At 53.1% G+C, this 10000-nt stretch overlaps 1 protein-coding gene across 2 annotated transcripts in view; it reads right to left on the bottom strand.

The window, feature by feature from the left end:
• Window positions 1-10000, bottom strand: part of LOC139366874 (junctophilin-1-like) — a 109129-nt gene that overhangs the window by 60567 nt on the left and 38562 nt on the right. The gene's annotated exons all lie outside the window — the stretch shown is intronic.

Here is a 10000-nt window from a genome sequence, read left to right as displayed (position 1 = left end):
CTCCCATACCCCTCTCTCCATCCCTCAATCCCTCTCTCCCCCCCTCACTCCTCGATCCCCACAGGGGACACCACAGGGGACATCACAGGGGACACCCAGCTGGATGGTGCTATGGATAAAAGTGTCTGCTAAATGACATCTATTAACCCTCAATACCCACATGGTTAACAGGCTGGCTCAGACAGTCGGCTCGGTTTCTAGTCAGGGTTAATGTAATACAAACTATTGTTCACACATATACACACAAACACACACACACACACACACACACACACACACACACATACACACACACACACACACATACACACACACACATACACACGCACACACACACATACACACACACACATACACACACACACACACACACACACACACACACACACACACACACACACACACACACACACACACACACACACACACACACACAGTGTAAAGTATCCTACAGCATAAAAACAACAACAACAACATCAAAACAAATGAACACCGGTCTAAACCCCCCCCCCCCCCCCCAGGCTGGATCATCAAAACAAATGAACACCGGTCTAAACCCCCCCACACCCCCCCCCCCCAGGCTGGATCATCAAAACAAATGAACACCGGTCTAAACCCCCCCCCCCCACACCCCCCCCCAGGCTGGATCATCAAAACAAATGAACACCGGTCTAAACCCCCCCCCCCCACACCCCCCCCCAGGCTGGATCATCAAAACAAATGAACACCGGTCTAAACCCCCCCCCCCCCCCCCCCAGGCTGGATCATCAAAACAAATGAACACCGGTCTAAACCCCCCCACACCCCCCCCCCCAGGCTGGATCATCAAAACAAATGAACACCGGTCTAAACCCCCCCCCCCACCCCCACCCCAGGCTGGATCATCAAAACAAATGAACACCGGTCTAAACCCCCCCCCACCACACCCCCCCCCAGGCTGGATCAGATACAGGAAGTATGTGAGTTAGCCAAAGTGTTAAGTCAGGATTATTTAAGCTTGACTAACACTATTAGTTGGCCAGAGAAACCCAACGCCCACATTATTTTCAGAATGATTGATACACAGCAGCAGGGCGGTGACCAGTGCTGCAGCACATCTTCAAATGGAGTTATATATTTTCGGCTGCTGCTATTATGAGATATGCTAAGTTCACTTAAAGAGAAATTCAGCCCTCTCCCATACCCCTCTACCACCTCCCTCTCTTCCTCCCTCCTCCCTCTCCCCTCTACCACCTCCCTCTCTTCCTCCCTCCTCTCCCATACCCCTCTACCACCTCCCTCTCTTCCTCCCTCCATCTCCCTCTCCCCTCTACCACCTTCCTCTCTTCCTCCCTCCTCTCCCATACCCCTCTACCACCTCCCTCTCTTCCTCCCTCCATCTCCCTCTCCCCTCTACCACCTCCCTCTCTTCCCTCCTCCTCCCTCTCCCTCTCCCCTCTACCACCTCCCTCTCTTCCTCCCTCCATCTCCCTCTCCCCTCTACCAACTCCCTCTCTTCCTCCCTCCTCCCTCTCCCTCTCCCCTCTACCACCTCCCTCTCTTCCTCCCTCCTCCCTCTCCCCTATACCACCTCCCTCTCTTCCTCCCTCCTCCCTCTCCCCTCTACCACCTCCCTCTCTTCCTCCCTCCATCTCCCTCTCCCCTCTACCACCTCCCTCTCTTCCTCCCTCCATCTCCCTCTCCCCTCTACCAACTCCCTCTCTTCCTCCCTCCTCCATCTCCCTCTCCCCTCTACCAACTCCCTCTCTTCCTCCCTCCTCCCTCTCCCTCTCCCCTCTACCACCTCCCTCTCTTCCTCCCTCGATCTCCCTCTCCCCTCTACCAACTCCCTCTCTTCCTCCCTCCTCCCTCTCCCTCTCCCCTCTACCACCTCCCTCTCTTCCTCCCTCCTCCCTCTCCCCTTTACCAACTCCCTCTCTTCCTCCCTCCTCCCTCTCCCTCTCCCCTATACCACCTCCCTCTCTTCCTCCCTCCTCCCTCTCCCCTCTACCACCTCCCTCTCTTCCTCCCTCCATCTCCCTCTCCCCTCTACCACCTCCCTCTCTTCCTCCCTCCATCTCCCTCTCCCCTCTACCAACTCCCTCTCTTCCTCCCTCCTCCATCTCCCTCTCCCCTCTACCAACTCCCTCTCTTCCTCCCTCCTCCCTCTCCCTCTCCCCTCTACCACCTCCCTCTCTTCCTCCCTCGATCTCCCTCTCCCCTCTACCAACTCCCTCTCTTCCTCCCTCCTCCCTCTCCCTCTCCCCTCTACCACCTCCCTCTCTTCCTCCCTCCTCCCTCTCCCCTTTACCAACTCCCTCTCTTCCTCCCTCCTCCCTCTCCCTCTCCCCTATACCACCTCCCTCTCTTCCTCCCTCTCCCCTCTACCACCTCCCTCTCTTCCTCCCTCCATCTCCCTCTCCCCTCTACCACCTCCCTCTCTTCCTCCCTCCATCTCCCTCTCCCCTCTACCAACTCCCTCTCTTCCTCCCTCCTCCATCTCCCTCTCCCCTCTACCAACTCCCTCTCTTCCTCCCTCCTCCCTCTCCCTCTCCCCTCTACCACCTCCCTCTCTTCCTCCCTCGATCTCCCTCTCCCCTCTACCAACTCCCTCTCTTCCTCCCTCCTCCCTCTCCCTCTCCACTCTACCAACTCCCTCTCTTCCTCCCTCCTCCCTCTCCCTCTCCCCTCTACCACCTCCCTCTCTTCCTCCCTCCTCCCTCTCCCCTCTACCACCTCCCTCTCTTCCTCCCTCCTCCCTCTCGCCTCTACCACCTCCCTCTCTTCCTCCCTCCTCCCTCTCCCTCTCCCCTCTACCAACTCCCTCTCTTCCTCCCTCTCCCTCTCCCCTCTACCACCTCCCTCTCTTCCTCCCTCCTCCCTCTCCCCTCTACCACCTCCCTCTCTTCCTCCCTCCATCTCCCTCTCCCCTCTACCAACTCCCTCTCTTCCTCCCTCTCCCTCTCCCCTCTACCACCTCCCTCTCTTCCTCCCTCCTCCCTCTCCCCTCTACCACCTCCCTCTCTTCCTCCCTCCTCCCTCTCCCCTTTACCAACTCCCTCTCTTCCTCCCTCCTCCCTCTCCCCTCTACCACCTCCCCCTCTCGCTCCCTCCTCCCTCTCCCCTCTACCACCTCCCTCGCTCTCTCGCTCCCTCTCTCTCTCCCTCCCACCTCCCTCTCCCACACTCCTCTACCACCTCCCTATCTTCCTCCCTCTCCCTCTCCCCTCTACCACTTCCCTCTCTCTCTAGCTCTCTCCTCCCTCTCCATCTCCCCTCTAACACCTCCCTCTCTCCCTCCCTCCCCCTCTCCCATTTTTGAGGAGAGAGAAAGGTGGACATATTGGGGAGAGAGAAAGGTGGACATATTGAGGAGAGAGAAAGGTGGACATATTGGGGAGAGAGAAAGGTGGACATATTGGGGAGAGAGAAAGGTGGACATATTGGGGAGAGAGAAAGGTGGACATATTGAGGAGAGAGAAAGGTGGACATATTGGGGAGAGAGAAAGGTGGACATATTGAGGAGAGAGAAAGGTGGACATATTGGGGAGAGAGAAAGGTGGACATATTGAGGAGAGAGAAAGGAGGACATATTGAGGAGAGAGAAAGGTGGACATATTGAAGGGAGAGAAAGGTGGACATATTGGGGAGAGAGAAAGGTGGACATATTGGGGAGAGAGAAAGGTGGACATATTGGGGAGAGAGAAAGGTGGACATATTGAGGAAAGAGAAAGGTGGACATATTGAGGAGAGAGAAAGGTGGACATATTGAGGAGAGAGAAAGGTGGACATATTGGGGAGAGAGAAAGGTGGCCAATCTCACGCCCCCATTCTCTCGACGGGGGCTGTAGTGGGGAGCAGGTTGAGAGCTTCAAGTTCCTTGGTGTCCACATCACCACCAAACTAACATGGTCCAAACACACCAAGACAGTCGTGAAGAGGGCACGACAAATCCTTTTCCCACTCAGGAGACTGAACAGATTTGGCATGGGTCCTCAGATCCTCAAAAGGTTCTACAGCTGCACCATCGAGAGCATGGTTGCATCACTGCCTCGTATGGCAACTGCTCGACCTCAGACCGCAAGGCATTACAGAGTGTAGTGCATACGGCCCAGTACATCACTGGGGTCAAGCTTCCTGGCATCCAGGACCTCTATATCAGGCGATGTCAAAGGAAGGCCCTAAAAATGGTCAAAGACTCCAGGTACCCTATTCATAGACTGTTCTCTCTGGTACCTTACGGCGAGAGGTTCCGGAGCACCAAGTCTAGAGAGGCTTCTAAAAGGCTTCTACCCACAAGACATACGACTCCTGAACATCAAAATGACTATTTGCATTGACCCCCCCCCCCCTCAGATTACATGTACATATTACCTCAATTACCTCAACTAACCTGTGGCCCCGCACATTGACTCTGTACCGGTACCCCCTGTATATAGCCTCCACATTGACTCTGTACCGTAACACCCTGTATATAGCCTCCACATTGACTCTGTACCGGTACCTCCTGTATATAGCCTCCACATTGACTCTGTACTGGTACCCCCTGTATATAGCCTCCACATTGACTCTGTACCGGTACCCCCTGTATATAGCCTCCACATTGACTCTGTACCGGTACCCCCTGTATATAGTCTCCACATTGACTCTGTACCGGTACCCCCTGTATATAGCCTCCACATTGACTCTGTACCGTAATAGCCTGTATATAGCCTCCACATTGACTCTGTACCGGTACCCCCTGTATATAGCCTCCACATTGACTCTGTACTGGTACCCCCTGTATATAGCCTCCACATTGACTCTGTACTGGTACCCCCTGTATATAGCCTCCACATTGACTCTGTACTGATACCCCCTGTATATAGCCTCCACATTGACTCTGTACCGGTACCACCTGTATATAGCCTCCACATTGACTCTGTACCGGTACCCCCTGTATATAGTCTCCACATTGACTCTGTACCGGTACCCCCTGTATATAGCCTCCACATTGACTCTGTACCGGTACCCCCTGTATATAGCCTCCACATTGACTCTGTACCGGTACCACCTATATATAGCCTCCACATTGACTCTGTACCGGTACCCCTTGTATATAGCCTCCACATTGACTCTGTACCGGTACCCCCTGTATATAGTCTCCACATTGACTTTGTACCAGTACCCCCCCTGTATGTAGCCTCGCAACTGTTATTTTACTGCTGCTCTTTAATTATTTGTTACTTTAATTTAGTATTTTTTAATAACATCTATTGGCATTCTCTCAACCGAATGCTATTCCAACAGTCTTTAAGGAGTTCCCACATATGCTGAGCCCTTGTTGGCTGCTTTTCCTTCAAAAGCTGATAGAAGTGTATCCACTGTATTCACATCATGACAATACACCTACAATCTAGTTGAGACAGACAATATTATAGATTCCCCTCCCCTCCCCTCCCCTCCCTCCCTCCCTCCCTCCCTCCCTCCCTCCCTCCCTCCCTCCCTCCCTCCCTCCCTCCCTCCCTCCCTCCCTCCCTCCCTCCCTCTCCTCTCCTCTCCTCTCCTCTCCCCTCCCCTCCCCTCCCCTCCCCTCCCCTCCCCTCTCCTCTCCTCTCCTCCCTTCCCCTTTTTGATTTGTTTAACACTTGTTTGGCTACCACATGATTCCATATGTGTTATTTCATAGGTTTGATGTCTTCATTATTATTCTACAATGTAGAAAATAGTACAAATAAAGAAAAACCCTGGAATGAGGTGTGTCCAAACTTTTGACTGGTACTGTATATTATAATAGTATGATTATATTATATATTGTGTATAACACCGGGCCAAGACAGTCTTGGAGAAGTGGAAAATTAATGTGTCCCACATGGCAGTAGTCAAAAGTAGTGCACTATATAGGGAATAGGGCTCCACAGGGCTCTGGTCTAAAGTAGTGCACTATATAGGGAATAGGGTTCCACTGGGCTCTGGCCTAAAGTAGTGCACTATATAGGGAATAGGTGTCATGTATTGTCATGTTGTGTCTTGTTCCTGTTCTTTCTCTTCACCCTGTCTCCCTCTGCTGGTCGTATTAGGTTACCTTTTCTTACCCTCCTTCCCCCAGCTGTTCCTTGTCTCCTCTAACTACCTCGTTCACCCCTTTTCCCACCTGTTCCCTTTTTCCCTCTGATTAGGTCTCTATATCTCTCTCTGTTCCTGTTTCTGTCTTTGTCGGATTCTTGTTTGTGTTTCTCATGCCTGAACCAGACTATCGTCGTGTTTGCTGCAACCTTGTCCTGTCCTGTCGGAATCTGCCAGTTCATCTAACCTTGTCCTGTCCTGTTGGAATCTGCCTGTCCATCTGAGCCTACATGTGTTTCGTCATTAAAGAAACCCTGTTTTGTGAATTCGCTTTTGGGTCCTCATTCACGCACCTGACAGAAGAATCCGACCAAGAATGGACCCAGCGACTTCGGATCCTCTCCACTCAGCCGTCGAGATCCAGGGAGCGATGCTAGGCAGACACGAGCAGGAATTGTCTGCTGCTCGACATGCCGTTGAGACCCTGGCCACCCAAGTCTCCAACCTCACAGAACAGGTTCACTATCTCCGCCTCGATCCACCGGCCACTTCCAGGGCTTTCGAATCTCCGGAGCCCAGAATCAATAACCCGCCGTGTTACTCTGGGGAGCCCACTGAATGCCGCTCGTTCCTCACCCAGTGTGATATTGTGTTTTCTCTCCAGCCCAACACTTACTCCAGGAGCACTGCTCGTATCGCCTACGTCATATCTCTCCTTACTGGACGGGCTCGTGAGTGGGGCACGGCAATCTGGGAGGCAAGGGCTGAGTGTACTAACCAGTATCAGGACTTTAAGGAGGAGATGATACGGGTTTTTGATCGATCTGTTTTTGGGGAGGAGGCTTCCAGGGCCCTGTCTTCCCTATGTCAAGGTAATCGATCCATAACAGACTACTCTATTGAGTTTCGCACTCTTGCTGCCTCCAGTGGCTGGAACGAGCCGGCTTTGCTCGCTCGTTTTCTGGAGGGTCTCCGCGCAGAGGTAAAGGATGAGATTCTCTCCCGGGAGGTTCCTTCCAGCGTGGATTCCTTGATTGAACTCGCTATTCGCATTGAGCGACGGGTTGATCTTCGTCACCGAGCTCGTGGAAAGGAGCTCGCGTTCTCCGTTGCCCCCCTCTCCGCATCACTACTATCTTCCTCTGCCGGCTCGGGTGCTGAGCCTATGCAGCTAGGAGGTATCCACATCTCGACTAAAGAGAGGGAACGGAGAATCACCAACCGCCTCTGTCTCTATTGCGGTTCCGCTGGTCATTTTGTCACTTCATGTCCAGTAAAAGCCAGAGCTCATCAGTAAGCGGAGGGCTACTGGTGAGCGCTACTACTCCTGTCTCTCCTTCAAGATCCTGCACTACCTTGTCGGTCCATCTACGCTGGACCGGTTCGTCAGCTTCCTGCAGTGCCTTAATAGACTCTGGGGCGGAGGGCTGTTTTATGGACGAGACCTGGGCTCGGGAACATGACATTCCTCTCAGACAGTTAAGGGAGCCCACGGCCTTGTTCGCCTTGGATGGTAGTCCTCTCCCCAGGATTCAGCGCGAGACGCTACCTTTAACCCTCACTGTCTCTGGTAATCATAGCGAAACCATTTCTTTTTTAATTTTTCGTTCACCTTTTACACCTGTTGTTTTGGGCCATCCCTGGCTAGTTTGTCATAATCCTTCTATTAATTGGTCTAGTAATTCTATCCTCTCCTGGAACGTCTCTTGTCATGTGAAATGTTTAATGTCTGCTATCCCTCCTGTTTCCTCTGTCTCTTCTTCACAGGAGGAGCCTGGTGATTTGACAGGGGTGCCGGAGGAATATCACGATCTGCGCACGGTGTTCAGTCGGTCCAGGGCCACCTCTCTTCCTCCACACCGGTCGTATGATTGTAGTATTGATCTCCTTCCGGGAACCACTCCTCCCCGGGGTAGACTATACTCTCTGTCGGCTCCCGAACGTAAGGCTCTCGAAGATTATTTGTCTGTAGCTCTTGACGCCGGTACCATAGTCCCCTCCTCCTCTCCCGCCGGAGCGGGGTTCTTTTTTGTCAAAAAGAAGGACGGGTCTCTGCGCCCCTGCATAGATTATCGAGGGCTGAATGACATAACAGTGAAGAATCGTTATCCGCTTCCTCTTATGTCTTCAGCCTTCGAGATCCTGCAGGGAGCCAGGTTTTTCACTAAGTTGGACCTTCGTAACGCTTACCATCTCGTGCGCATCAGGGAAGGGGACGAGTGGAAGACGGCGTTTAACACTCCGTTAGGGCACTTTGAATACCGGGTTCTTCCTTTCGGCCTCGCTAACGCTCCAGCTGTCTTTCAGACGTTAGTCAATGACGTCCTGAGAGACATGCTGAACATCTTTGTTTTCGTTTACCTTGACGATATCCTGATTTTTTCACCGTCACTCCAGATTCATGTTCAGCACGTTCGACGTGTCCTCCAGCGCCTTTTAGAGAATTGTCTTTTTGTGAAGGCTGAGAAGTGCACTTTTCATGCCTCCTCCGTCACATTTCTCGGTTCTGTTATTTCCGCTGAAGGCATTAAGATGGATCCCGCTAAGGTCCAGGCTGTCATTGATTGGCCCGTCCCTAAGTCACGCGTCGAGCTGCAGCGCTTTCTCGGCTTCGCGAACTTCTATCGTCGTTTCATCCGTAATTTCGGTCAGGTGGCAGCTCCTCTCACAGCCCTTACTTCTGTCAAGACGTGCTTTAAGTGGTCCGTTTCCGCCCAGGGAGCTTTTGATCTCCTCAAGAATCGTTTTACATCCGCTCCTATCCTTGTTACACCTGACGTCTCTAGACAGTTCGTGGTCGAGGTTGACGCGTCAGAGGTGGGCGTGGGAGCCATTCTTTCTCAGCGCTCCCTCTCTGACGACAAGGTCCACCCTTGCGCGTATTTTTCTCATCGCCTGTCGCCGTCGGAACGTAACTATGATGTGGGAAACCGCGAACTGCTCGCCATCCGCTTAGCCCTAGGCGAATGGCGACAGTGGTTGGAGGGGGCGACCGTTCCTTTTGTCGTTTGGACTGACCATAGGAACCTTGAGTACATCCGTTCTGCCAAACGACTTAATGCGCGTCAGGCGCGCTGGGCGCTGTTTTTCGCTCGTTTCGAGTTCGTGATTTCTTATCGTCCGGGCTCTAAGAACACCAAGCCTGATGCTTTATCTCGTCTCTTCAGTTCTTCAGTAGCCTCCACTGACCCCGAGGGGATTCTCCCTGAGGGGCGTGTTGTCGGGTTGACTGTCTGGGGAATTGAGAGGCAGGTAAAGCAAGCACTCACTCAAACTCCGTCGCCGCGCGCTTGTCCCAGGAACCTTCTTTTCGTTCCCGTTCCTACTCGTCTGGCCGTTCTTCAGTGGGCTCACTCTGCCAAGTTAGCCGGCCACCCTGGCGTTCGGGGTACGCTTGCTTCCATTCGCCAGCGTTTTTGGTGGCCCACCCGGGAGCATGACACGCGTCGCTTCGTGGCTGCTTGTTCGGTCTGCGCGCAGACTAAGTCCGGTAACTCCCCTCCTGCCGGCCGTCTCAGGCCGCTTCCCATTCCCTCTCGACCGTGGTCTCACATCGCCTTAGATTTTGTCACCGGACTGCCTTCGTCAGCGGGGAAGACTGTTATTCTTACGGTTGTCGACAGGTTCTCTAAGGCGGCTCATTTTATTCCCCTTGCTAAGCTTCCTTCTGCTAAAGAGACGGCACAAATCATCATCGAGAATGTTTTCAGAATTCATGGCCTTCCGTCAGACGTCGTTTCGGACAGAGGTCCGCAATTCACGTCTCAATTTTGGAGGGAGTTTTGCCGTTTGATTGGGGCTTCCGTCAGTCTCTCTTCCGGCTTTCACCCCCAGTCTAACGGTCAAGCAGAACGGGCCAATCAGACTATTGGTCGCATCTTACGCAGTCTTTCTTTTCGCAACCCTGCGTCTTGGTCAGAACAGCTCCCCTGGGCAGAATACGCCCACAACTCGCTTCCTTCGTCTGCGACCGGGC

The sequence above is a fragment of the Oncorhynchus clarkii genome, chromosome 15 (genome assembly GCF_045791955.1).
Source record: "Oncorhynchus clarkii lewisi isolate Uvic-CL-2024 chromosome 15, UVic_Ocla_1.0, whole genome shotgun sequence".
NCBI classification, from domain to species: Eukaryota; Metazoa; Chordata; class Actinopteri; order Salmoniformes; family Salmonidae; genus Oncorhynchus; species Oncorhynchus clarkii.
Note: the sequence above shows the minus strand (reverse complement) of the source record. Positions and strands in the feature narration are given on the sequence as shown.